We start from the raw sequence: 27,268 nt of genomic DNA on the forward strand, positions 1-27,268 counted from the left end.
CCTCAGGTGTTCCGAACACCTTGAGATGATCATTTCAATAAACATAATAGCCTTAAACCTAATCTTAACAAGTCTCTAACCCCCGGGGACAACCTATTAGATCGAATGCAGTACAAAGATGATGCCCAACAGAAAAGTTGGCAGTCGGACCACAGTGTTGGGTTCTTCCCCAGACTTATATTTCTCTTCTTCAGACCTCTCGACAGTCTCTTAGCTCCGTCTCAGCACTTGGTTTGCTCATGGGTCAGGGTACTTTCTCCTTTTTCTGCCTTTGTTGATGGGATGTTGCTTCCTTCACCTCAACCATGGACCCACTCATCCCTTCTAGATGGGAAAAGAAGAAAAAGATCTTGCTCTGCTATATACATACATACATACATACATACATACGTCTCCTCTAGATGAAATGAGCATTTCTCCCTAGCACCACTCAGAGTCCTTGTCAGGCAGTCAATATTAGTAGCCTTCTGCCTGAGGTCTCTCCTACTCATGATTCTTTCCGAAGAACCCAGTCCTCTGAGCCTCCACCTTCGTTCTGTAGTAGAACCCAGCTATGGGCTCCACCTTCTGCACACCACTGCTCCTTGCAGCATGGTCTCTACCCTGTATCTGCCACAGCTTCTGCTGAATGGCTGACATCAGGTAAGCTACCTCAGTTCAGGTAACATCCTCCCCGTACCTCCAGAGAGTGATGAGTAGCCCATCTACTTCATCCCAGCGTGTGCCCCTTAGTGGCTTCCTCCAGCTGTTTTATATAAACGCATTGAGGGGTGTGTTTTTAAGATGGCGCAGAATTGGTCTTTCTCTTGGGTGACTCGTATTGGGTCCTCCAATTGGCCATTGTATCTATTGTTTCCCTAAATGTTTCTTTATAAAATTATCATTATACTTCTCATATTTAGGGCAGGAAGGATAGCTCAGGGGCAACGCTTTTGTCTTGGAAGCAAGATGATGCGGCGCAACTCGGGTTCGAATCACGATCCCACACTTAGAAACAACTGGCTGGTATTAAGCATGTTATAAATGAACAAAAAAACTAATTTGGTAGGCGTTAAATTAACATTTTTCTCAATTGCCGGTTTCATGCCTTTAACTATGCCCGTCATTGGCGCGATCTTGACACTCCTGGTGTGCCTATTCGCGGCTCTGCAGTGCTTTGCGGCTGCCTATCTTCGCTGGGCAAGCTCGTGTGCCATCCTCGCCTGACTGTGCGGTCTGTATTCTGTCTACTGCTCTGCTACAAGGTTAAGGTGATTCTGCTGAACGCTCGTGGCTAGAGACTAACTCTAGCTCCAAGATCTGTACTGGTCAGAGACAGGGGCTGCTGGCATTTGCAGTCCCTTTGCGATGTTCAAGGTTGTGGCACCCTCAAAGGGAAAAGTGTAATATTGCATCTTCGAGTTGGAGAGAAGCCCAGAGAATCCTGTGCCACACATCCTTAACAAAGCACATCTGGTAGTGGCTGGTACATCTCGGTTCCCTGTGGCTTAGCCACCTCAAAGCAGAGGAAAGGGAGCGTCACTAGCTCATCAAAGTACCAGGACCCAGAAAGAAGAAGGCTGCACCCCAAAATGATTAACAGCCATCACACCCATCCAGTCATTTCACTAGTCTTGCTGAGCAATCCCACCTGGGAAAGAGGACACTTTTAGCTAAGACTGTGGGAACCAAGTCAAGTTATGCCAGTTGTAGATCAGTGCCCGACAGATCCCTATAAGATACTGACCGTTGCAGGAATTTCAGTCCCATAAGGAACAGGGTAGAAGGAACTAACGCTAAGTAGCCCCCTAGAGAAGGTCATAACAGGACACTTTAGCCCTCCTGGAATACCTACAGAATAAAACTCCAGGACCACACATCACCTTTTAAAGAAATATATGAAAGGTGAAAACCCTGAAGCATTTGTCCAAAACTTTGAGAGGATGTTTGAGGCAAGCTGGTGGAAAAGAACCAGCTAGCCCTATTATGGAGCCCCTCTCCTCACTGGGGACTTATAAGCAGCATATTGGGTCCTTAACACTGGTAGGTGCACCAGCTATGACAGCCAGCAACATTTCCAGAATATCCACCTATAGTCCAAAGTGATAACATCGCCAGAGATCCTCTGGGATCAAATTCCTTGTAGAGAAATGAATAGGCTACTTTTGGTGTATATTTACTGACTGTCTTTTTTGTTCCTTTCAGATTCTGGGGGGCCCTCTCAGCAACCTTCTTGCCCCTCCCTCATCCTCTCCGTAGGCTTGATTTTGTCTGTGTGGTGGGTTGGGGAAGAAGGTCTGTTAGCATTTAGGAGCCAATGAGAATCCAGTTATGACACTGACCTTGCTGCCGTGACCCACAAGGCAACTATCAGCCCAAACTGGCGCTGGCCACAAAAATGGGCACCGGGGTACAGAGAGTGCAACAGTGACGTCCTACCAGACCAGAAACAACTCACAGGTTGGCACCAACCACTGCCCGACAAGACAGTAGACCTTGTGGTGGACCACCAATTCTGGCAGAGTTCAGGTCCAAGAACCTGGTTACGCTAACCATCCCAACAAAGTCCAGAAACAGCCAGTTACAGGCTTCAGTACACTCCCAGGAAAGGCAGGTTGAAGGAGACTCCAAAAGTCTGAGAGTGCACACCCTTCCAATGATATACCTGTGGTTAAATGGGACATTTGGCTCAGGTTTAACCCTTGCTGCCAACACACGAAGAGGCAGAGATCCAGGCCCAACAATGGCATTGGAAAACCTATTTACCCATCATCTTGGAAGATGAACTGATCATAAAATGTTATTCACTGTAGTGACTAGAATACTCTAGTCCTTAGTCCCTTTTTCCTTCATCCTGTATGGGCAACCCCTGTACGGGGATGGGACCCTAACCTTCTGGAAGTGAAAAATTGAGGTTCCCCTTTTAAATGTAAGTATGGTCTGCGGGGTCACGGCCACAAGCATAACTATGCATGCTTGTCCCACCTCCCAGTGCCTCACCTCGGTCCCTTTTACACGTCAAACGCTATTACCCCTAGTCTTTAGACATTCAGAGTAAGTTCCAACTTGAGGCGGATGGAAGGTGGCTCGTATGGAGGAAAGGGGACTAAGGACTAGGAGTATTCTACTCACAACAATGAGTAATATATATAATAAAGAGTAGTGTTTGCAGAAGACTGATGGTGTAGCCCAGGCCGCTGCCCTGCTAATGACATCCCAAGATGAATGCCTCCGAAACGCGACTGCAGCCGCTTTTACCGCATGTGCATAGTCCCTTAGGAACTTCTCTCTTTTGTGCTTTGTATGCCTCTACAATAGTGGATATCATGAGCTAAAGAGGCCCTAGAAGCTTGCAAACTCACCTTGGAGCCGCCGAAAATGAAAATAAAGCTTCTGCCTTTGTACACGAGAGGTAGAACCTGAGCACACTGCAAAGGTCTAGAGAGTGCAGTGGTTGTTTCCGCCTCAGGCTGAAGATTTGGAAGAAACACAGGCAAACCTATCTCTTGGTTGATGTGGAATGGCGAAAGTATTTATGGTAGGAGCTTGGGATGTGTTCTGAGTACCATCTTGTCCTTGTGGAATACCGTGAAAGTTTCAGATGTTGACAGCTCCTGGATCTCACTCACTCTGCGAGCCAATGTCAATGCTACCAGCAAAACTGTCTTTAACATGACCCATTTAATGTCAATGGTGGCCATAGACTCAAAAGGTTTATGCGCTAAAGCTGACAACACCACATTCAGATTTCAGACCGGTTGAGGCATGTGCATTCCCGGAAAAAACCTTGACAGTCCCTTGAGGTGATTTTTGACCACCGGATTGGCCATGGTGAAGACTGTCATTTGAATTCTTGTATACTCCATTCACTGCTAAGTACGTGGGGCACGTGTCCACCTGAACAACAGAGTGTGCAAAGAGTGCCACAAAAGACAAGACATCATATAGGGTGCAAGTAATTAGGTAAATTCCTTTATCACTAGCCCAAAAGCAGAATCTCATCCATTTGCTCTTATATTGTGCTCTGGCTAGTGCCTCCGGCTGTGGGTGAGCCACTGCCCCCACCCTTACTGCGACAGGAAACCCTGCGACTGGATTGGTACCATACAAGGGCCCTGGGCCACCAGGAGCAACAGTTTGGAGTACCACAGCCAGGAAGGCCACTGCAGGGCTATTACTATTAGAATCATCTTACAATTGGCTGATGTACTGAACTTGCGGATTACCCTCTGTAGAAGCGGGGGCGGAGGGAGTGCATAAGTGTGATGGTTGTCCCAGCTTATATGAAATCTATCAGTTGGTTCCCCGACCCTCCCAAGATGCGAACTGGTGACACTTGGCGGTATCCCATAAAATGAAGAGATAAAAGATGTGTTCCATCATCACAATGCTAGAAATTCTAGTCATAAATCTCACCCTGGCAAAGGACTAAGCTGTCTCTTTGGTTCCAAATTACCCTAGATAAGGTGATGCGCTGCTTATCTAAGGAGAGAGAGAGAGAGGGGGGGGGAGGAGAGAGAGAGAGAGAGAGAGAGGGGGGAGGAGAGAGAGAGAGAGAGAGAGAGAGAGAGAGAGAGAGAGAGAGAGAAGTATCCCTACTTCATTTACTACCACTAAAATGAAGATCAGACCTGCCTCCACCACTAAAAAACAAATTAAAAAGATATAGAGGGAGGCCACCAGGGAGCGCGTGGATGACGGTAGCTTAGAAGAGCTGCTATGTCACCGTGCCCTCGGAAGTGATTGTTCCCCCACTTTATGCCCCTCCACTGATGTGCTGACCCCCTAGGTGGCCGCCTGAACCCGCGGGCCGCACTTCGGCTGAAAACCCGTAGAAAAATGCGCCCGGGAAAGGGGAGTTTCGGCCCCCTCCCCTTGACGGCGTGAAGGAGGGACAGAGTAGAGGAACTGCGGGAGGCGAGGCTGTGGAGACTGACTGGTTTTGCCGTTGTGGGTGGTCCGCCTGGCCTCCGTCCCTCTTTCAGCACCAGAGGTGAGTGAGGGGATTGGGCCTCCCCCCCTTCTCACCCGCCCCACACCGACACAGACATGATCAGGCCCAGCATCAGGCTCTGAGAGACACAGCAGGGGCTCTCCCGAGCCGTGGCCGTCCAGTAGGCCCCCACAAGAGGAGAAGTGCAGCAGCCTCCCCCACTCTCCCCGAAGGATTGAAAGAAGGACAGGTCCTGACTGAGGGACAACCCGGGGCTGAACAGTGATTGCGCCCAGCATAAAGGAGCAGCAGCAGGACCACGTGGGTCTGTTGGGAGACTACCCAGATAGGGTGGGGAAGAAACAAGCAGTCCTCTAGGGCACCAGGGCCCATCTGATATCCTTCAACTGCTGGGAAGGAAGAAGGCACATTCACAGAGAGCAAGCGCCCTGGGGGTGTGGGCCCCCAGTAAAGGGGCATGTGCTCACCTCCCGGGGTGCTGTGTCTAGGAGGGACTAGCCACCTAAAGGGCCCAGAGGGACAGCCAAAGTGCCGGAACATCAGTAGGGGCCTGCCAGTGGACCTACTTGTAGCAGCGAAGGGGCTGGAATAGGAGGCAGAGACTGAGTGTGACCTCCGAAGGAAGGGGTGTGGGGCAGAACCATAGGGCAGTGCAGGGGATCCCGAACTGGGCGCATAAGAGGAAGTATATCTCAGGAGGTGTGGGCCCCCAGTCCTGGGGCGTGTGCCCACCTCCCTGGAAGTGGGGGTGCCGGATGGTACCGCTTCTGCAGTGACCAGTGGGGAACAGTGGTGTGTTCGGTCATCTGAGCACAACAAGGGACCAGCAGTGGTGCTTTGGAAAAAGCACCAGAGCAGTGAACGGCGCTTTCCCATCCGGGGACAGAGGTGCCCCAGGCCATGCATTAGCAACAGGGGGTAAGAGGGAGGGGCGTTGGCTCCCGCACGAGGGGCGTGTGCCTGCCCCATACCCAGGACATGGACCTTAACCTCCCCCCCACCCACCCGACAGGTGGCACCGAGACACATTCCCTTTGGATGCAACACGGGCAGACGGTTTCCTGGTGAAGGGCGGGCCCATGGACAGAAGAGAGCTGAGACAAACTGTACCCGCTGGTGGACGCAGGAGAAAGGAGTAGGACCATGTTCGAGACCCCAACCAGGTCCAGGCTACATGGAGACTAGGTCAAAGCTGCTAAAATGTGCGTACCCAGGCTGACCGGATCCCACGGCTCAACCTGATTTATGGAAGATGGAGACCAGGGGGGCAGACTCGACGGCAACTAAGAGTGGTGTGGCATCCCTTCTCGACGAAATCAGGAGCATAAGGGCAGATATTGGAGGCAAGGTGGATGAGAATTAGCGTGAGAATGGATAAGATGGAGGACAGGCTCCAGGCGGTGGAGCATAACCAATTCATACACGACATTACTAAGCTCCTCTTGGAGGACGACTATTGATGAGACTAAGATCGAGAGGGTTCATAGAGCCGAGGGTTCGGGGAGCGGGCCGAGGTCAGTCCTGGCCCGTTTCCATAACTATCTGGATAGACTCAAAATCTTGGAAAGGGTGAAGGAAAAGGGGCCAATAATGATGGGTCATGCGAGGATCACAATTTTTCAAGACCTGCATTCCTTGACCCTCACAAAGAGTAGAATGTGTCTCCCCCTAACAAAATGGCTCAATAAGAAAGGAGACCGGTACAGGTGGGGATTTCCGTTCTCAATTTCCTTTTAACGGGAGGGTTTGAAGTACAGACTTGTTACGGAGGACAACATAAATAAAACAACTGGGGAGCTGCTCAGTGGAGATGAGGGGGCTTCAGGCTCACAAGGCGAAGGTGGAGTGGACAGACAATGGCGTATCAAGAGCCCCAGAAGGAAGCAGGTCGCCGGATCAAGGAAGTTTCAGAAGCTGAATACTCCACTGACGGCCATGCCCTGAATACGCTACGGGCAGTGGGTGCTTTTTGGCTGCAGTTGCTTGAAGGGGTGGGTGGGTTGGTTGGACGGGGTAAGAGGCGGTTTGTTTTTTAACACTAGTTGAAGTTGGGGGCATGAGTGGGGGCACTGGTGATTGAGGGGTTGTGAGCGGGGGCCTGGGTTTCGGGCCTGTTTGGTGGTTCGACACTCTTCTAGTGACAGTAACTGGAGTGAGTAGGACACCTGAGTGGAGGGTGTCTGGGGGAAGGGTGACAGGGCTCTTGAGAGTTAAGGGGGTATTCGAAGTTCTTGATCTGACGGTGTTATAAGCACACTTCTGTTCTGGTCCAGTGCAATGGGCTGGGTAAACTCCCTGGTGGTTAAAGGGGTGGGAAACAAGTTCAGGGTATGGCTGACTTAAGGGGAGGTGTCAGGTGGGATAGCCTGAGAGTATGTATGCTGAATGTGAAAGGGCTGAACTCCCCAACTAAGCGGTCCCTGGTTGCTAGGGAATTTGGAAGATCTGAAATGGATGTCCTATTCCTCCAGGAGACTAAATACTTGAACGGCGAAGAACGAGAGATTCCCTGTGGTTTGGTGGTTGGACAGTATTGGGGCTCGAGGATAACGGGAAAAGCTGGGGTTGGGATTTTGGTTCGTAGAAGCCTCCGACTGGAGGTCACAAAAGCCTGGTTAGACATTGAGGGAAGGGCGGCTTTGATCACGGGGCAGATCAAGGGAATCAGGTTCACATTTGCCACGATGTATGCCCCAAATCAAGGCCAACCAAGATACCAGAGGAGGGCAGGGACCCCCGGGCGTGTGGGTCTTACCGTACGATTTCTCTCCTGAATATAGTCGCCAAGATCTACGCCAGTGTACTAGCCGCAAGGTTGGAGGGATACTTGCCGAAACTCGTCCACTCGGACCAGAAGGGGTTTGTAAGGCGGCAAGGGGCCGATACCATGAGGAAGACGCATTTGATTAATGAGGTACAGGACTGGGAGGTTGACCCTACGCTCCTTTTGATAGATGCTGAGAAAGCCTTGACAGGGTGGAGTGGGACTTTTTGGAGGCAGTGCTAATTATGTTTGGGGTAAGTAAGGGATTTATTAGGGGCATCATGGCACTCTATGCTTCCCCCAGGGCATGTGTGGCGGAGAACGGGGATACCCGCGTTGGTTTAATTTGGAAAGCAGGACGAGACAGGGGTGCCCGCTCTCCCCGACACTATTTATACTGTCACTAGAACCATTGGTCAACAGGATAAGGGAGGACATAAGAGTTGAAGGGATTAGGGTGGGAGAGAACTTTTATAAGATAGGGCTGCATGCAGATGACATGCTCCTCCACCTGGTAAATCCATTGACATCGGTCCCCGCATCAGTGGAGTTGATCGAGGAGTATGGGCAACTGTCAGGATTTAAAATTAATAGGGGCAAGTCGGTACTGTTTCCGCTGGATAGAGGTAAGGATAATGATTTGGGACGCTTCCTTCTACTGGGCATGAAGGTGAATGTGGGGTCTCAGATATCTTGGCGTCAGTGTTACAAGAGGGCTTTAGGGTCTGTATGAGGCTAACTTTCCCCCACTGATGACAGCCCAAGAGAGGGATTTGGGCAAATGGAAGGAGTCATCCATCTCTAGGATGGGTCGACTGAATGCGCTGCCTATTCGGATCCCGACCTCTATTTTAGAGTGATCAAGAGGACTATGTTACGGTTCCTGTGACAAGGGAAGAAACCTAGAGTTTTTAGTGATGTCTTGAGTCTTCCCAAGCAAAGTGGGGGCGTGGAGGGTCTTTCAGATATACATCTATATTACAAGGCCACGCAGCTGAGAGTACTGATTCCACACCTTAGAGGACATAAAGCTTACAATGGGTGGGACTGGACAATCATCACCTGAGGCCTGCGACAGTGGGGGAATGGTTATGGGTGCCCAGGCTGCAGTTACTACGCAGGATACGTGAGCACACAATGCTGGCCACTATTTGGAGCATCTGGCGGCAAGGTAAAGGGATGTCCAGTGTGACATCGTGGCCCTCACCCTTAGGGTACCTTTGGATACCGGGAGTTCAGGACGAATTCCCCGATCCCTCCAGATTTCAGGCATGGTACGAAGCAGGCCTGGAAACGATCGGACAAATGTGGAAGGGTGGGAGGTTTATTACAGTATTGGTGTTGGAGGAGGTCCTGGGGATAGGTACACTCTGCCTTTACGTTTTTGCAGCTCAAGGGGGTCTTAACTAAGGAGGCATGGAAAAATAACATACAGATAGCTCAACCCTTTCGAGAAACATTTGGATACACTTACGGAATCAAAGCGAGTGATAGGGGCGCTGTACAAGGCATTGGTGGATACAGGGAAGGGGACGTTGGAGGGGTTGAGGACAAAGTGGGAAAGGGACATGGGGCTGGAACTGGAACTGGACCCGCAAACGTGGCTAAGGATGTGTTGGGGGGCCTTTAAAACCTCTGTCTCCTGTCAATACAAACTACACAGTGAAGTTGTTACAAATATGGCAATATGACCCAGTTAGGTTATCAAGGATGAACCAGGATGTGAGTCTGATGTGCTGGCATGAAGGTGGCTTGAGAGACGACTATTGGCATATGTGGTGGGGGTGCTCGGAGGTCCAGTCCTATTGGTACACAGTTTTGAGCTGGATCAGGGATCTGGATGGGGTTCATAGACTGAAAGCTCCCTTGCTGGTCCTCTTTGGTTTGGAGGAACGATATGAGGGTGGGGTGGGGCGGGGGAGAGGGAGTATATTCGGGTGCCACAAATGGTACACAGTCCTTTCCTGGCGGGAAGGGCGTGCTTGGCAACATGGTGGAAGGGAACGCAGCTGCCAGGAAAGAGGGAATGGGTTAATGTAGCCCAAAATATATATGCAATGGAACAAATAATAATGGCGAAGCTCCATGGGGACCATGGGTCAATTGATACAGACCGGTCAGACTTTTGTTTGGCATATATACACTAGGGGGGGTAGAAACATAGCAGGGGAATAGGGAATGGTGGGGGAGGATGACCCTAAACGAGGAAGACTGGGAGGAATCATACCTGAACTGAAATATGATCATTTGTATAAAGAATTGAGAGCGGTAAAGTATGTGATTAATAGTGGAGTTTTGGTCGGATCAAAAAGGGATGGTGTGGCGGGAGGGGATGTGGGGTGGGATGTTTGGGGGTGCGGGGGTTCCAGTTAAAACACATTTTGTAGGCCAGTTAAGTTGCAACCTTTGGGATTTACCGAGTGGATCAGGGATTTGTAATGTGGCTTTGTAGCCTTGTTTCTGTTATGTTTATGAAAACGTCAAAGTTGAAATAAAAAAATAAAAAGATACATTGGATGTGCAATTCCTCCCTTTATTCACAACACTCTTATGTATCTGTTTATAAAATGGCACACAACCTGAGATTTAAGCATTATATTACCAAGTCAGTGCCACCCAAATCAACTTTGGTGTATTTTTTTTTTTAATTTTGAATACAAACGCACCAACATGGTGCTCTGTTGAAACCATTGGAAAGGGCAAAGGGGAAGAGGGGAAAAGAGGGGGGCATGAGAGGAAATGAAGGGAAGGTAGAAGGAAGAGAAATAACACAACATTACCCAATCCCGAGTTCCCCTTCAAGGCCGCCTCCCCTCCCAACCCCACACAAACGAAAAAAGTCTGAAACAGTCTTTCATCATCGTCTGATAATTTAAAAATTCAGTGGAGTGTTGAGGATCTTAGTTCCATAATCTCCTTTCAGGTACTAGTTAAGTCGGAGTCAGAAGATTCATTACAATTTAGCCGGTATGCAATATATGGTCCCCAGATGTCGGGGGGGGGGGGGGGGGGTGGCGTGCATGCAGTGGTAGGATTCTTATAAATTCGTTTTCCACGTCCTGGCAGTACGTTATATCCTTTTTCAAGTCTTCGATTTTGGGTAGTGGGCCTCGGCACCATGACATGGCGATCCTCCTTCGGGCCAGCACCAGAAGAAGGGATGCTAATTTACGTGCTGCGGGTTGAAGGTATTTAGTGAGACCCAGTAGGGGCCCCAGTGATAGTGGGGTCACCTGTTCGCCTATGATGTCAGCAATTGTTTGCAAAACCGAGTTCCAGAAACGCCTTATTCCAGGACAGTTCCACGCTAGGTGGAGAAAGTCAGCCTGGGCCGCCGCGCATCTATTGCAATGGGGCGACGTTTCCGGGTGTGTTGCGCTCCGGCAGCTCGGTTCTCGCCAGCCTCCCTCGGCAGTTACACCGGCTCACACCGTCCGGGGAAAGACATCGCTGTGGCAGTGTTATCGGTTTCCATGGAGACTGTATGGACGCCGGTATCAGTATCGACCGCGTCAGCTGACACGCGCATTACGCACTACGCGTACACTGATGCCCAGCCCCTTGCCTTCTTAATCCGGTTCCGCTCGGGGCTCGGTGCTGCTAATTGTAGTCTACACATACTCTTACGCATTTAGCCCTCGAGCTAATTTCTTCTTCAAACCTTCCAATCTAGAATTCCTGGTTTTCGACCTTGCCTCCACTCGGACTGTTCACGGATTGCCTAGCTGATTTTGGTTCTACACGCTGTTACGACTCGGAACGTTTCCTGGATTGCTGACGGCTGTTAGAAGTCGTTTTCCTATGATCTGTAGCCTTTTGGTTCCTTCCACAAGGGCTGCATTAAAACAATCATCGCCTGACACTAAGTGCTTTCAGTAAGTGTGTCTTCATTGTCATAATTTCTTGTGATTTGCATCTTGCATAACACGGTCTACTCCTGCTGTGAAGAAAATTACCTTCCTTCGACATTGTGCTGGATTTGTATTCTTACATTGCAAGTGCAGTTCAGGACACTTTCCAGTTATCTGCACCAACCCGTACCTAGTGCGTCCCTCGTGCCATTCGGGTGTTTCCTCCCTCACTAACCTTCCCGTTTATTATTTTCTCCTATCGTGGTTTCCTTTTGAACTGATTTCCCTCTTGGCTCTTCAACCATCTCCTTCCAGGTCAGTTGTGCAGTCAGTTGTGCATTCCCTAGGGGATCAAGGGGATTTGTTAATTCAGTAGTTAGTTCCTTATTGTCCTTTGCATTGTTCTTTTAGGCTCTGTATCTGCTCTGCTATTCCAACCAACTTATTATTCAGGTATTCATGGACAGTTGATTGTCTTGCAATTATTATTCTTATCCTTGCCGTTTATACCCCTTTCTGTGGTTTCTTTTCAGCTGTTGGTCTAGCAGTGTATGTGTCTACCCCGCTCTTTTATTTGATTCATACCTCTGTCTGTCTTATCAACACAGCAGAGGGATACATCATAGAAAAGAGCCCCTCTTTTTGAGGAAGCCCGATTTATTAAAATCAGGGTAGCTGAGGTCGAGACTGGTTGATCTGAGAGTTCCACCACTTCTGTCTTCGAGGTCCGGTTTCAATCTTCCGAATCTTGGTGTGGTGAGTAACAAGGTGAAGCTTGTGTTTTTTAACTGGGGTATAGTATGTTTGGTGTACAAAATTGAAGTGTATTAGCTTATAGCGAGTGTTTAGTGCGACCTTTTGAGTTTGACCTAGGATATAGGACCAGTCCTCCATGGGTATTGTCTCCTGAATGGCAGTTTTCCATTTTAGCTGTGTTTTAGGGTTGGGTTTCCCAATATCGACCACCAGGGATTTATATAGCAACGAGACTAACCTCCCCTCCCCCTGCGCCTGAATCGTGTTATGCAATAACTCCCATGTAGGGGGTTGTTTGGGAAATGAGGGGAATATTTTGTGTAAGGTGTGGCGTAGTCTGAAGTAAAGGAATACATCCAGGGAAGTGTTTCAGCCCCTATCTTTAGCCATTTGCGGGGTTAAAAAGGTGCCCTCTGGGAACAGGTCTCCGAAGGAGTGGACATCAATCTTGTCAGCCCATATCAGGAATACTTTTTCATTCGTGAGGGGGATGCCAGGAATAAATCTGATAGGCAATAGCGGGGAGAATCTTACGTCTACATCGTATTTGGCCACCATCTTTTTCCAGATTGCGTATGTAGACAAGACTGTGTTGAGCATGCTGTATGGAACTGGGATCTGACTTATGATGATGGCACTCAGCAAGTCGGGCAAAGCTAGGGCTCGTTCCACCTGCACGTGTGGGCGAACAAAGTGAGTCATATACCAGAAGCTCAGGAAGTGAGCCTGGGCCACCCAATAGTATTTTTCTATGTCTGGGAGCGCTAGACCGCCTTTCGATGTCGGAAGAACTAGTGGGTTGTACACGATACGAGCCGGTTTACCCGCCCATATTAGCTCTAGGACTGCCGACTTGACTTTCTGGAGAAAGGATTTTGGGAGGAGTAGTGGGATGTTTATGAATAGATAAAGAAGCTTAGGAAGAACAACCATTTTAGTCAAGGACGTTCTACCCCAAAGCGTTAGAGGTAGCGATTTCCACCTATGTATGCGTTCCTGCAGGGAGTTTAACGTGGCAACATAATTATCTTTATAGATCTCATGATGGCTACGTGACATGTAAATACCCAAATAGCGCACCTTTGAGTGCTCCCATTTAAAACCATGATCATCAATAAATTCAGTTGTATTGGGAGTCAAGGGGAATACTACCGATTTGGAATGATTCATTTTGAGACCTGACATTTGGCCAAATCTTATCACTTCGCGCATTACAGGGTTAAGATTCTCTTGGGGGTCACTGACGAACAATACAATATCAGCATAGAGAGAGACAATCAACCTGTGGGGGCCCAGTTTGATACCTCGGTGCAGGTGGTTTTCTTGTACTCTCGAAGCCAGGGGTTCCATGATAAGGGCGAATATCAGGGCCGAAAGCGGGCAACCCTGTCATGTTCCCCGCTCTAATGATATGCTCGTGGATCTAGTGTTTCCTATAGTGACATATGACCGTGGGTCGTTATATAGCAGAGATACTAACTTGATAAAAAAACTGCCGAAGCCCGGGTGGCGCTGTGGAGCAGCCCAAGATGGCTGCCTAGCCTTTCAGTTCCGTGCGGCCTCGGCGTTCATCTGCTCCCATCTGCGGTTCCCGACATTGTGAAGGACTATCGGCTGGCCAAGCTGTTTCTGCCACTGCACTTGACATTCTGTGCGATTTTGGACTCGATCAACCCACCTGGGACCTGGCTGGCGGCCCTGTCGGGTTTGGGCCTAGTATTCCACCCGGCCCCGGCGGTTGCCTAACATTCGGCCTCCCGCCTGGCCTGCCCGACTCCTGGGTCCCCTCCCCGCTCCTGTTTCCCGCCGCTCTGTGGAATTGCGGCGGATGCCTGGAGGTCCTGCTGCGGACTCCGCCACACTGTGAATGCTACCTGCTGCATCAGTGATCATCGCGGCCTCCCCAGCGCCGACAACACAGAGGATTTTATCACCCCGCTGCCGCGGCAGACCAGGTGAGCGGGGGCTCGAGCGGTGGGCGTCGGGACCTCTGCCCGCTGTGTGCGACCTTGCGGGCCAGTACTGTCATAAGGAAGGGCCCCTCACCATACTGTCTGCCCACTTTCCCGCTGACATTGTCGCCGCCTCTGCCCTGGCCCCCCCGTGCATCCTGTACACATGAGGAGGCCGCAAAAGCTCGCCATCACAGCTTTGCCGCTCCACTGTTGACTCTCTGCTATCTGCGGTGGCCCCCCACTGCCCCCAACCGCCTACCGCCACCGAAGGACACTACGGTTGAGCCTGCCGGCCCCTGCCCTCCTCAGTTCTCCATCCTCCTCATAAGTGGGCCCTCACTGCAACCGGGCCCACCACTGCGACAATGCCTAGCAGACACAAGGTGGGGGCCCAAGGAGGTACAATGGACAAGTACGCTAAAGCGGTCCCTCGATATGAGCCAGCCAGCACATCGCCCCAGGACGAGCCAGACTTGACTCTGCACTGAGCAGTCGAGCCCCTGACCTCACCCTACTAATAGAATCTATGGCTAAAAACTTCGCCTCCTTCCATTAAAAACTAGACAACATCAATGCTAATGTCGCCTCGCTTAAGGCTCGAGTAGACCAGGCGGGATCGAGGATCACTGAGGCTTGAAAATAGGATCTCGGTGAACGAAGATCGCATTAACGCGCTCCAGGACACTGTGGCCTCCCTAACACGTGACATGAAAAGTGTCAAGGCGAAATGTGACTATTTGGAGTCGCGCTCCCGTAGGAACAACTCGCGCATCATCGGGGTCCCTGAGAATGCCCTTAAGGGGCGGATGGAGGACGCAGTGGAGAAACTCCTCAAAGACCTGCTGGATGACCCTGCCCTCTCACCGTATTTCACAGTCGAGCGGGCTCATCGGGCCCTGTCACCGCGCCCCAGACCCGGCGACATCCCCAGACCCATTATCGCCAAGATACTCAACTACCGCGACAGAGATCTCATCCTCCGCCTGTCGCGGGAAAAGGGAGACCTGCGATTTAAGGCCCATACCGTTAGAATCTTCCCGGACTTCTCGCTGGCGGTGCAGCAGGAGAGGCGCCAGTTCTTAGGCGTCAAGAAGCTGCTCAGGGAGCGCAACGTCCACTACGCCATCCTGTTCCCGGCACGGCTAAAGATTACCCATGATGGCAAGATCATCTTCACTGTCCCTGACGAAGTGGTGAAGTTCATTCAATTACATATATCTCTTCCTGGGCCGCGAGGCGACCACGCACCATAGACTGCACAGCTCATGATGTTATAAAAATGTCCACGCATCAATGACTTTCGATGTGTTGATGGCAACCCCGCCGTGTCCACTCAGTAACTGCGGCCTCTTCTCATGTGTATGCGGGCCACAGGCTTACTTTGCCTTCTCCCCCACTTGGTTCCTGGAGCTATCCCTGTGCCCTACTCTCTCCTGTGATGTCAACCTGCCAGAGGGTATTCTCTGGTCTCAGAGGCTGTCTGTGATACCCGTTTACCGCAGCAACACACTCGGGACAGCATCTGCTGCCCCACATTAAGCCACAAATGCCGGCCGCACGGCACCAGCGCCCCCCGTCGCAGTTGCAATGTTTGCTTTCACTTTTATTTTGTTCCTTTTATTGACTGGCCCCCGTTGGGCTAGGATGTGGCCCTATCCACGTTGGATCTGGTCCTCTGACCTTTGGTTTCCGGTAGGAGCAGGCCCAAGGGACGCCATGTGTGTTCTGGGGTGGGAGGTCTGCACTGCATGTTGGGGTTGGGCAGTGAGGGTGGGGGGTGGCGAAGTTGGGGTTGAGTTAACAGTTAAAAACATGGCTGAGAGACGCATGACTTCAACTCAACACTACTGTGCACACAGCAAGTGCATAAGGAAAAATCCTAACAAAAACTACCACTGGGATGTTCCATAATGTGACGCTATGGCTCTGAACATTGTCACATGGAATATCCGTGGCATAAGCAATTTCACTAAGGCCCGCAGGATAACTGCCTATGCCCAGCGACATGGCGCCAAAATCCTCTTTCTCCAAGAAACCCATGCTCTTGGGCGCCTAGCAATATGTCTCGCCCCCACGTGGGGCAACAACAGATACTATACGAAGTACTCCACCCAATCCAGGGGGGTCCTAACTCTAATCCATAAGTCAGTCCAGTTTTCCCTGCGCTACAGCCATATTGACCCTGAGGGTAGATACATGATCCTCCATTGCTCACTAGCTAATATGGAATGCCTCCTAGTGAACACATATACCCCTAACTTTGATGCCCCTGAGTTCTTTGATGCCATCACCACCAAGCTTCTGAAATATATTGGTATTCCCATCATATGGGGCGGTGACATGAATTTGATCCTAGACAAAGACCTGGATAGGTCCGGGACGGCCCGCAGATCCCCATCACGTGCAGCCCATAGGTTACACGCCCACATAGACACACTGGATCTCAGGGACGTATGGAGAGCTCTCAACCCACAGGTTAGAGAGTACACATTTTACTCATCGGTACAGGATAGCCTCTCCAGGATCGACCTTTTCCTCATGAGTTGCATGATGGGCAGGGTTACAGAGACCAAGATATTACCGCGCACACTATCGGACCACTCACCGGTAACACTTCAGATAACACTGGGACACGACCAGCCCCCTCGCTCCTCTTGGAAATTTAAGTCGGAGGCCCTGCTAGACATAGTCTTTAAAGCGGATATCCTAGCTGACATCAACACCTTCTTTGAGTGCAACAACAGGCATGACACCTCCGATGGAGTGCGCTGGGAGGCATTCAAGGTCTTCATCAGAGGGATGTGCATATCTAGAGAGGCTGGGCTCCTTGAAGCCATACAAAATAGCTTGCAACAGTCAGAAGCGAAATTAAAAGAGCTTGAGAGGGCATATGCCACCGCCCCTTCCACGACCACACTGGCACAGATCAGAGCGGAATTAGAAACATTCGAGTCTCATGCCCTAAGAGAAGTTCGGTACTTTGCCAGTCCCGTGGCGGCCAGGAAGTATGGTGAGGGGGATAGGCCGGGTAGGACACTGTCCAGACTGGTCCGAACTGAGGGGGGCAGGAATCGTATTGATTGCGTCAAAGACACAGGAGGCACCATGTGTTGGTCCGACCATGATATCCTTGGGACATTCACCGCGTTCTACACGACCCTGTATGGCCCCCAGCAAGAACACAGCCTGCAAGACACCGACGCCCTGCTAGATCAAATCCCCATGACCCTCCTCTCCTGCGCGACCAGCGACCTACTTGAAGCCCCCATCACCCTCGATGAGATAACCACGGTCATCACGAACTGCCCTAGGGGCAAAGCGCCAGGCCCGGACGGCCTCACCTCAGAGTTTTATCGGGAGCATGTAGCCATTCTGGCACCCAGACTCCTGGAGGTGTGGAACGAATCCTTAGCGTTAAACATCCTACCACAATCCATGTGTGAGGCACTTATAACTGTATTACCCAAGCCAGGTAAACCGTTGGACGAATGTGGGTCCTATAGGCCCCTTTCCCTGATCAACACTGACACAAAAATATTTGGCAAGATCATTGCCAATAGGTTTCTCCCCATTATGCCCCACTTAGTCCACCCCGACCAGAGTGGCTTTGTGCCCGGCAGATCCACCGCCCTTAATATCCATTGCCTGTTCAATGTTCTGGCTAGAATTGACCCCTACGCACAGGCCGTGGGGGTCACCCTCGATGCCCAGAAGGCATTTGATATGGTGTCCTGGCAATACATGTGGGCGTTGCTCCACAAAATGGGAATTGGCCCACGCATGAGGGCATACATCAAACTTCTCTACAAAAGCCCCGCAGCCAGAGTCCTAGTCAACTCCAGGGCCTCGGCCCTCTTTGCTCTCCACAGAGGTACCCGCCAGGGCTGCCTGTTTTCTCCGATACTCTTTGCCCTCGCTATAGAGCCCATGGCTGATAACGTAGGGACAAACATACGCGTAAAGGTATACGTCTTCGTGATACTCCCGAGATCATTTCTCTATATGCCGACGATGTGCTCCTATATATTAGAGACCCGGCTGCCTACCTAGACCCGATATTGAGAGACATAACCAAAATTGGCACTTTCTCGGGCTTCACCATAAACTATTCCAAATCTGAAATCTTCCCGCTCACCCCGTCCACTACACAACCGCCCTGCGAATTCCCCCTCCGATGGTCACCGAGGGGCATCAGATACCTTGGAGTGCAGGTGTCCCTCACTAAAGATTCACTGTTGGCTGACAACTACGCGGCTGTGGCGCAGCTTGCTGAGGCTCAAATATTTCAATGGCGCAGTCTCCCACTCTCTGTCGGGGAGTCTATCTCTAATCAAAATGATTATGGTCCCTAAATTTCTCTAAGTCTTCACTAATGTGCCGATCAGGCCCGGAAAGCGATATTTCAGGAACCTGCACGCTGCATGTGCCCAATTTCTATGGCACTCAGGCGCGGTTCGTAAGAAATGGCAACACATGACTCTTTCCTATGGTAACGGGGGTTTCACCGCCCCCGATTTTGCTAAATACTGGACAGCCGCGCAGGCCCAACACGCCACATACTGGTACACGTTCTCCGAACCCCCCCCCCCCGCATGTGAAGCTCGAGAAACTAGCAAGCGAGAGTGTTAACACCCTCTCCCTCATTCTCCATCACACATCACGCCGACGCCCCGGCAGACCCTGTAGCGGCCACTGTCAGGGCCTGGAAATATATCTTGCAGACACAACCCGACCACCACCCGTACTACAAATGGCTGCCCATCTGGCAGTTTCCGGGCCTCAGCCCTACACATGATAAACTCTTAATGAAACACTGGCATGACCTGGGCTACCGGGCCCTGACCGACTTTTACCCCGATGGGAAGTTTATCACTCCGCAGACGTGTCACCCCAGACACCTGGGTACTGCGTTGGAACTACTACAATACTATAGGCTGAGGGCGGTGTTCCACGCCTGGTGGCCCTCATACCCAGATGAGCCCCCAGACTCACCCGAGATCATTACATATCCAACTCGGCTGGTGCTAGGGGGATTGTGTCCGCGCTGTACAAATGGTTGATGGCCGACCCCACAGACGTGCCAGTCAAGGAGCGAGACACGTAGAGTGAGGAGCTGGGCCTTCCCATCACTGACGCAATGTGGGGGAAAATGTGCATACACACTCGACCCACCTCTCTGAATGCCAGACATAGGTGCATACAATACAAGCTCCTTAACAGACTATATTACACGCCTCAAAGACTGGACAGGTTTGCACACACCCAGGCTCGCACCTGCCCTAAGTGCGGGTCTCCTGCTGCAGATCACACTCATATGTTCTGGTCCTGTGATGCGTTGGGCCCATACTGGAGGGCCATAATTGAAGCTCTCTCAGATATCACAGCGTCCCGTATCCCTTCAGAACCCCTAGCTATACTGTTCGGCCTGTGGGATAGCCCTGAGTTGAGGAAAATGTCTAGGTTTCTGAGCGTTGCCACCATAATAGCCAAAAAATGCATATTACAATGTTGGAAGCGCCGATCCCCCCCTTCGTTTGAGATGTGGATGAGGGCCCTCACCTGGACTCAAGCGTGCGAGGAGGACTACATCAATACCCTCCCGCTGACCTCTCGTCCCAGGAATGTGTGGACGGAATTTTGCACCTATTTAAATAACAAAGATGACTTAGAACTGTTGTCCTCCCCTCCTCCTGGTGATGTAAACTAATCCACTGCTGTGCCGCTTGAATCCGAATGATGGCCCCATCTGTACCTGGCTGGCATTCCCATGTATTGCATTAACATGTGTGTATCTGTTACTCTTGCTATGCTGTACATTGTGTTGATGGTCTGTTCTCTCACCATGCCAATAAAGAAAAGTAAAAAAAAAAAAAAGAAACTGCCAAAGCCCATCTGCCTAAGCGCCGCCATCATGAATGGCCATTCTACAGAGTCAAACGCCTTCTCAGCGTCGAGCATTATCGCAATTGCTTGTAGCATTGGATCTACGGCCTCGATGACCCCGAACAGTCTCCTGATGCCGTATTTGGTGCTGCGACCGGGGATGAATCCGGCTTGGTCTCCAATCACCAGAGCCGGCATGAGAGGGAGGCGCCTTGATGCAAGTATTTTGGCTAGGATTTTATTGTCCAGGTTGATTAAGGAGATCAGCCTGTAGGATGCGCAGTCATCTGCGGGTTTGCCAGCTTTGTGCAGCACCATAAGGTTGGCTTCGCGCAGTGTGGCGGGAAGGCTTCCACGTTCGATTGCTTCTTCATAAACGCGAAGCAGGAGTGGGGCGAGGATGGACGCATGGGCTTTGTAGAACTCTCCAATGAGCTCATCTGGGCCTGGTGCTTTCGAGTTTGGGAGGGATTTTATTGCTTCCAGAATTTCCTCCTCAGTCAGCGGTGCGTTCAGAGGTTCTCGCAGGTCTGCCTCCACCCAGTACAACTGGGTGTTGTCGAGATACTCTTGTATAGCTTTGGTATCTGAGATACCTGTGGAGCTGTACAGTTTCGGATAGAAGTTCCGAAATGTGAGAGCAATGTCCTCCTCTGTGTACACTGGCTGCCCTTGATCGTCTTTAACGCATTCAACTAGAGTCGGGGTTCTGTCCATCGACAGCAGCCAGGCTAACAAAGTGCCTGGTTTCTGTCCTTCCCCATATTGTCGGACCTGGCGACCGTGACCCAAGAATTTTATCTCCCGTTCAGCCGTTTCCTTGAACTTCAGAAGTTCTTCCTTTAGTTTGGCTTGGGTGTGCGGGTTTGGGGTCACGAGGACCTGGAGCTCTAGTGTCTTCAGACGTTGTTCACTGTCCGATAACTCTTTGCGGATCCGTTTTAATAGGCCATTTTCTTTAGCTAGGCATATGCCACGGACAAAGCACTTTAGAGCTTCCCAGAGGGTACCGGGCGAGTCAACAGAGCCTTCGTTTGTCTCGATGAAGGCCATTATTTCTTTGCGCAGTTCATCTGCGAAAACTGCATCGGCAAGTGTGCCTGGTTTAAATCTCCAGTTAAGGCCGGGAACTGCTGTGTTCGCTAGGGAGACCTCGAGAGTGACCATTGAGTGGTCAGACAAGGTGTTTTTTTTTTTTTTTTTTTTTTTAAAACAAGGGATCTTCTAATATTCCAGAACGCTATTGTTAATCAAAGTATGGGCCTAGTTTTCCCACATCAGTTGTGACGACTGGTCTCAGCAGTATTGCATACATTGCTGCCTTCTTCAGGACTGGAAAAACCTCTAGTTGCATGATTGGTTCTCCAAAGGCTTCTGCCTAGTCTTCTCTGATATGGAATTTCATTTTAAAGGTGTTAGAGAGAATTGGTACACCCTGTAGACCCATAGTCTTACTTGGCGTTGTCCTCCATTGCGAATAGGTCTACTCAGTAATGATCCCATTCTTTGAAGACGGGCCTGAGTGACTGCATCTGCAGCTCCCACTCGTGCGTATTCTTACACAGCATGCTCAACCTCTCGGCTTCGGAATTGCTGTCCCCCTGCAGGTGAAATGCTCCCAGTGTTATATTGTGAGACAATGGGCCTCATTACACGGTAGGCGGTAGGGACATACCGTTACCGGTAAGGGATTACCGGTATCGGTAAATCCCCTCCCCAATCACGAACCGGACATACCGCTATTAGCGGCACCGCTAAGTACGGTGGCACTATTAGCGGCAAGTCCGTGAGCGCGCGCCCCCTCAGACCGGAAATAGCGGCATAGCGCTAATATCACGGCATCACGAGCCATGCGTACATGGCAATACCGGCATGTAGTAGACCCAAAGAACCCTTACCGGCAAGGCGCTAATACCGGCATCGCGAACCACACGTTAAAAGAGCACAGCAGAGTTCCCACCTGCCACAGGTGGACAAAATCAGCACAGGTGGAGGCAATGGAGACTGGCAGCACAAAAGAGCACACCACACCCCTCCCCACACCCATTCCCACACCAAGATGGATGCAATACTAGCAGCATTACATGGGCTAGAGGACATGATTGCAGTGCAGCAGCTACAACAACAGGCAGCACAGAGGAGACGCAGGAGGAGGAGGAGGAGGAGGAGGGCAAGACAGGCGCAGCAAGCACCACCAGTGCACCTAGTGATACCACAGAGGCAGCCACCAATTCCCAGGATCAGAGCCAGTCCAGTCAACCTAACCCCTGAGCAGATACACACCCTGTACCGTCTGGACTGGGATACCATCACCACCATTGTAGACATGATATACAACGACATTGTGAGTCTCATTGACATCCGTACTGCCATCCCCCCTCTACTGAAGGTAGTAACAGTGCTCCACTTCTTGGCCACAGGCACCTACCAGCATACGGTAGGTCAGATGCATGGCATATCACAACCAGTATTCTCACGCACACTGAACCAGGTGCTCGATGCCCTCCTGAAGCACACAAGTCAACACATATACATGCCACGGACTGCCCAGGAGATCTCCAACACCAAAGTTGGCTTCCATTCACTGGCAGGCATCCCAAGTTGCATCGGGGCCATCGACTGTACCCATGTAGAACTGGTGGTCCCACATGCCAATGAGGCAGTGTACCGTAACAGAAAGCTATACCACTCCATCAACGTCCAAATGGTATGTGACTCCAACAAGATCATCACACATTGCTGTGCCCGATATCCCGGTTCAACCCATGATGCAATGGTCCTGCGGAACTCGACAATACCACGATACATGGAGCGACATGCTGGACAACGTTCGTGGCTACTTGGTGAGTAGCAGGCCGACCACATGTCAGTGTGATGTGGATTGTGAGTGGGGGGGGAGATGCATACTCCAACTGGGCGTGAATGGGGGGGGGGGGGAGATGCATACTCCAACTGGGCGTGAACTGGTGTCATGAGAAGAATGGACATACATATTTGCATCACTGTACAGTGAGGCAGCCCACAATGGACCAGACACAAAACCACATGCTGGAAGTGAGTGCCACGACAAACATATCAATCCATTACGCCAAACAGGCCATTCCAAACAACATGCACACCGCACAACACACCATTCCCCCCATTACACAAATCAGCAACATGCATATCAAAATCACAACTGAAATGTACGCTGAACAACATCAGAAATGGTCCGCGCACATGAGTGCATACAAATGGATCCCCTGTAGCCATTGTGGTGAGCCACACCCGTACCCCACCACTGAATTGCCATCAAACAGCATGGGGACATCAACTTAGGAATGGCAGTGTACTAGCAGTGTGGCACTAACGTTGCCAGGGCCAGGAAACACAAATCACTTAAACTCAGGCGGGACATGGCAATCCCTGCCGTATGCATGCATGGTGCATGTCCACTTGCAAGGACCACCTCACCTTCCCACATTGCAGTTACCCTGATTGCCATGCGTGCTTGGATCTGTGGATGTCGTTGAAAATGCAATGTTTGTTTGTGTGATATGTGCACGCTCCACATTTTGTAGACACTTACACATACCCATTGTTGCACCCATGCAGGTGATGCAGGTTATCCCCTGAAGAGGTGGCTCCTTAACCCTGTGCGGAACCCACAGAACAGGCACGAAGAGGACTACAATCATGCACACACCCGTACCCGCGTGGTGATCGAGCAGACATTCGGCCTATTGAAGGAACGCTTCCGGTGCCTCAGCAGGTCGGGCGGGGCACTCCTGTACGGGCATGAGAAGGTGGCCAAGATCACCATGGCATGTGTCATGCTTCACAATATGTGTATCAGACGGAATGTGCCAATGCCCCCTGACATTGAACTGCGACCACCGTCTGAGGATGATGACGGGGATGAGGATGGAGGAGAGGGGGCTGCAGGTCATGCAGGTGGCAATGCCCATGAGGGACGTGCTGTGCGGCAGCACCTGATAGACCATTGTTTCTGATGCACATGGATTAGGAGGGTGCAATTGGTGTTCAGCTCAGGACACGGGGTGTAAGGAGGACATAAACACAGTGCACCCTTCAACAATAAAGCACACATACACAATAATCAATGTCCAGTCATGTGATTATCCATGCCATTACGTGTGTATTGAGCATTATGTCATTCAAACGTGCATGTACCCTCCACCCCAACAACCCTCACCCCCCTCCCCCCACAACTCCCCCAAACACCCTCACCCCCCTCCCCCCACAACTCCACCAAACACCCTCACCCCCCACAACTCCCCCAAACACCCTCACCCCCCTCCCCCCACAACTCCCCCAAACATGGTGTGCACATCAGTGCTGCATTAGTTCCCAAGTGTCAACAGGGACAGGCTGGCCCTACTTCCCTCCTCCACTACCACCATTGGGGGGTTGTGAGTCTGACCGCCGCAAGGACCGGCTGGACCTGCGCAGGATGGTTGTCTGGTCGGAGCTAGTAGACGAGGGGGTGGCTGGTTGATCTGTTCCCTGTGAGTGACGCATGCTCTCCATCGCCTCAGCAATGCGCGTTAGGACCTGCCTCACAGCGGCCATCTCGTCACATAGGCGCGTCGTGTTGCTGTCCATGGCAGCTTTCATGTCCCTTGACAACACCCGGATCTCCTCCCTGGTCGAGGCAGCCTCGCTCACTTGCCGGGCAACCAGGGCATTGAACTCCTCCTGGCGCTGGCGTATCAGGCTCATGGTGTCGTCTGCGGCCCTGCCCCCGTTACTCCTCGGCGCAGCTTGCTGCATGTGGCCGACATCAGGTGAGCTCGCCACGGGACTGAATGACCCATCCATTGAATCTCCGGCATGCACCTCATGGATGCTGCCATTGGATGTGTTGCATGGGCTGTGGAGTGGGGACAGCTGGGTGTACGCTGCCCTTCCGGTGTCGGACATGGGTCGTCCACATCACTCATAGGTGCCGTGGCTGCTGCTTCCCCGACGGAGCTATTGGCTGCGGACGGCGTGCCTTCTGGCACTGGCTCCTGAGTGGTGGGGGTGGGGGTGCTGCCACAGTGTCGGATGGCATTTCGACCCTTGGTGTGGTCGTTGCGTGTGTGGCTTTTGAACACTGGGCCACTCCAGATATCCCAGTGCCCCTCGATGCACTGGGCCTGGTGCCTGCATCCTTTCCCTTGGCCTGCTTTTTGGGTGGTGGGGCCTGCGTTGCAGAGTCCAGCTCCTCACTGTCAGAATGTGACCCTGTGGGGGAGCAAGACAGGGATAGCATCAGTGATGGGTCAACGTGCATCATGCATATGTTGTTGTTGCTGCAGTTCTTTGGATTTGGACATCTAGTTTGGGCCTGCAGGTTGTTGGCCAGATGGGTGGGTCATCCGGACATGTGTCAGGGTGACACGTGTGTGAGGTGCTGCATGCATGTGGTTGTGTGGGGATGTGCACGGCATATATGCAGGGTTGTGTACATGTGTGTGTGATGACCCCCATCCATTAGCTAATTCCCATTTCACATTTGGGGGAGGGACTCATGCTTAGCATTGCAGTGTTTTGCGTGGTCACTCACCTCCGTCTGACGTTGTTGCCACACCACACTCCATTCGGCCCACTCCCTCGATGGATTCTATGCCAATGGTGCTGGCACATGTCTCCTCCCACTCCTGCATCTTCATCGGGGATCCTCCTCCGCCTCCTGTGCCCATGGCCAGATTCCTGCTGGCCGATAAAATGCTGCGTACACGGAGGCGCAGATCATCCCACCGCTTGCGCACGTCCTTTACGGTGCGGGGGGTGGAGCCCACCGCACTGACTTTCTGCGCCACCTCAGCCCAGATTTCCTTTTTTCTCAGGAGTGCAGGGCGCCGCATGTCGCTAGCGAACACTACGTCTGCATTTGCAGCCAGGGTGTCTGCCAGCATTTTCAATTCCTCGTTTGAGAAGCGTTCTTTGCGCTGGCGCGCATCGGCTTTCTTTAGGGCCTTGGGCATTGTTTGTTCTTGTGGGATGTGGTTTTGCCAGTCGTGGTGTTGCTGCAGGTCCTGAGTGCAGGGGATGGCAATGGATTGTGTTTTTAAAGATGGCCGCCGGGCTCTTTCCCGTTCCGGTGCGATGACGCTATTTCCGGTGTTTTACGGTGACCGCTAATAGCAGTGACCGCTAACAGCGGTGACCGCTAATAGCGTGCAGCATGAGGGCGGAGGTGCTATCAGCACTTTGGTCGGAGCCGGAAAGGTGCTTTTGCGCCATGGCGGTAGGGTCATTTACCGGCATGGCCCTATGCGCGTGTCCGCTTACTCGTAATGGAACGCTATTAGCGGTCTCCTACGATGGCGGACACGCTAATAGCGCCATGACGGTAAATCGCATTTTTTACCGCCTACTGTGTAATGAGGCCCAATGCCTTTTCCCAGATGTCCATTGCTATCATGCATAGCAGAGTGGACCTTCTGCCCCCCGTTTATGTAAAATATATCGGTTAAGCGGTCTGGCCTCACGAGGACTGCTTTGCCCTGTACCAGAGGAAGAAAAGCGTTCAGGGCTAGACCGATGGCCTTGAGTTCTAATCATTTATGTACAGCTGAGAGTCCACTTTGCTCCATAGTTCATGTATGAATTTGCTTTGTAATGTGGCTCCCCAGCCACTCCGGGATGAATCGGTGGTTACTACGACTGATGGGATTGGTCGCCAGAGTGGGTCCCCAATTGCTGCATTGTTGGAAGCGCGCCACCAATAGAGATCCTAACGGAGCAACAGCAGGATAGGTAGTTTATCTGCTTGAGATCCCATCTTCTGATCCCAGCAGGATGCCAAATGAATTTGAATTCTCCTCATTTTTTTCTGGCATGCAGAATCGTTAAACTGCACAAGGCTAAGAGCCCCAATAGATGCTGGAATCACTATGCCGACATAATTTCTCTGCTGAAAAAGGGGTGTATCACCCTTTGAAGGCAGACCGTCTCTCCTTTGTGGAGAAGACACGGTGAGCCACAGTGTCCCATTTTGCTCACAGAAAGATAATACTCTGTGTAGAAGATGGTTGAGAAGTCTTCAGATTGAGTAAAAAACCCAACTGGTGAAGCATATCCACTAGCCTGTGCTTCAAATGTTGTGCCCCATCCGGAAAGCTGCCCTGACAAGCTA

The 27,268-nt window shown here is 51.3% G+C and overlaps 1 protein-coding gene across 1 annotated transcript in view; it reads right to left on the bottom strand.

Annotated features, from left to right (window-relative positions):
- The window catches only part of SLC26A5 (solute carrier family 26 member 5), a 676,177-nt gene that overhangs the window by 77,339 nt on the left and 571,570 nt on the right, over nt 1-27,268 (bottom strand). The window lies entirely within an intron of this gene.

This window comes from Ambystoma mexicanum, chromosome 12, assembly GCF_040938575.1.
Source record: "Ambystoma mexicanum isolate Mex_15411 chromosome 12, UKY_AmexF1_1, whole genome shotgun sequence".
In the NCBI taxonomy this organism is placed as follows: Eukaryota; Metazoa; Chordata; class Amphibia; order Caudata; family Ambystomatidae; genus Ambystoma; species Ambystoma mexicanum.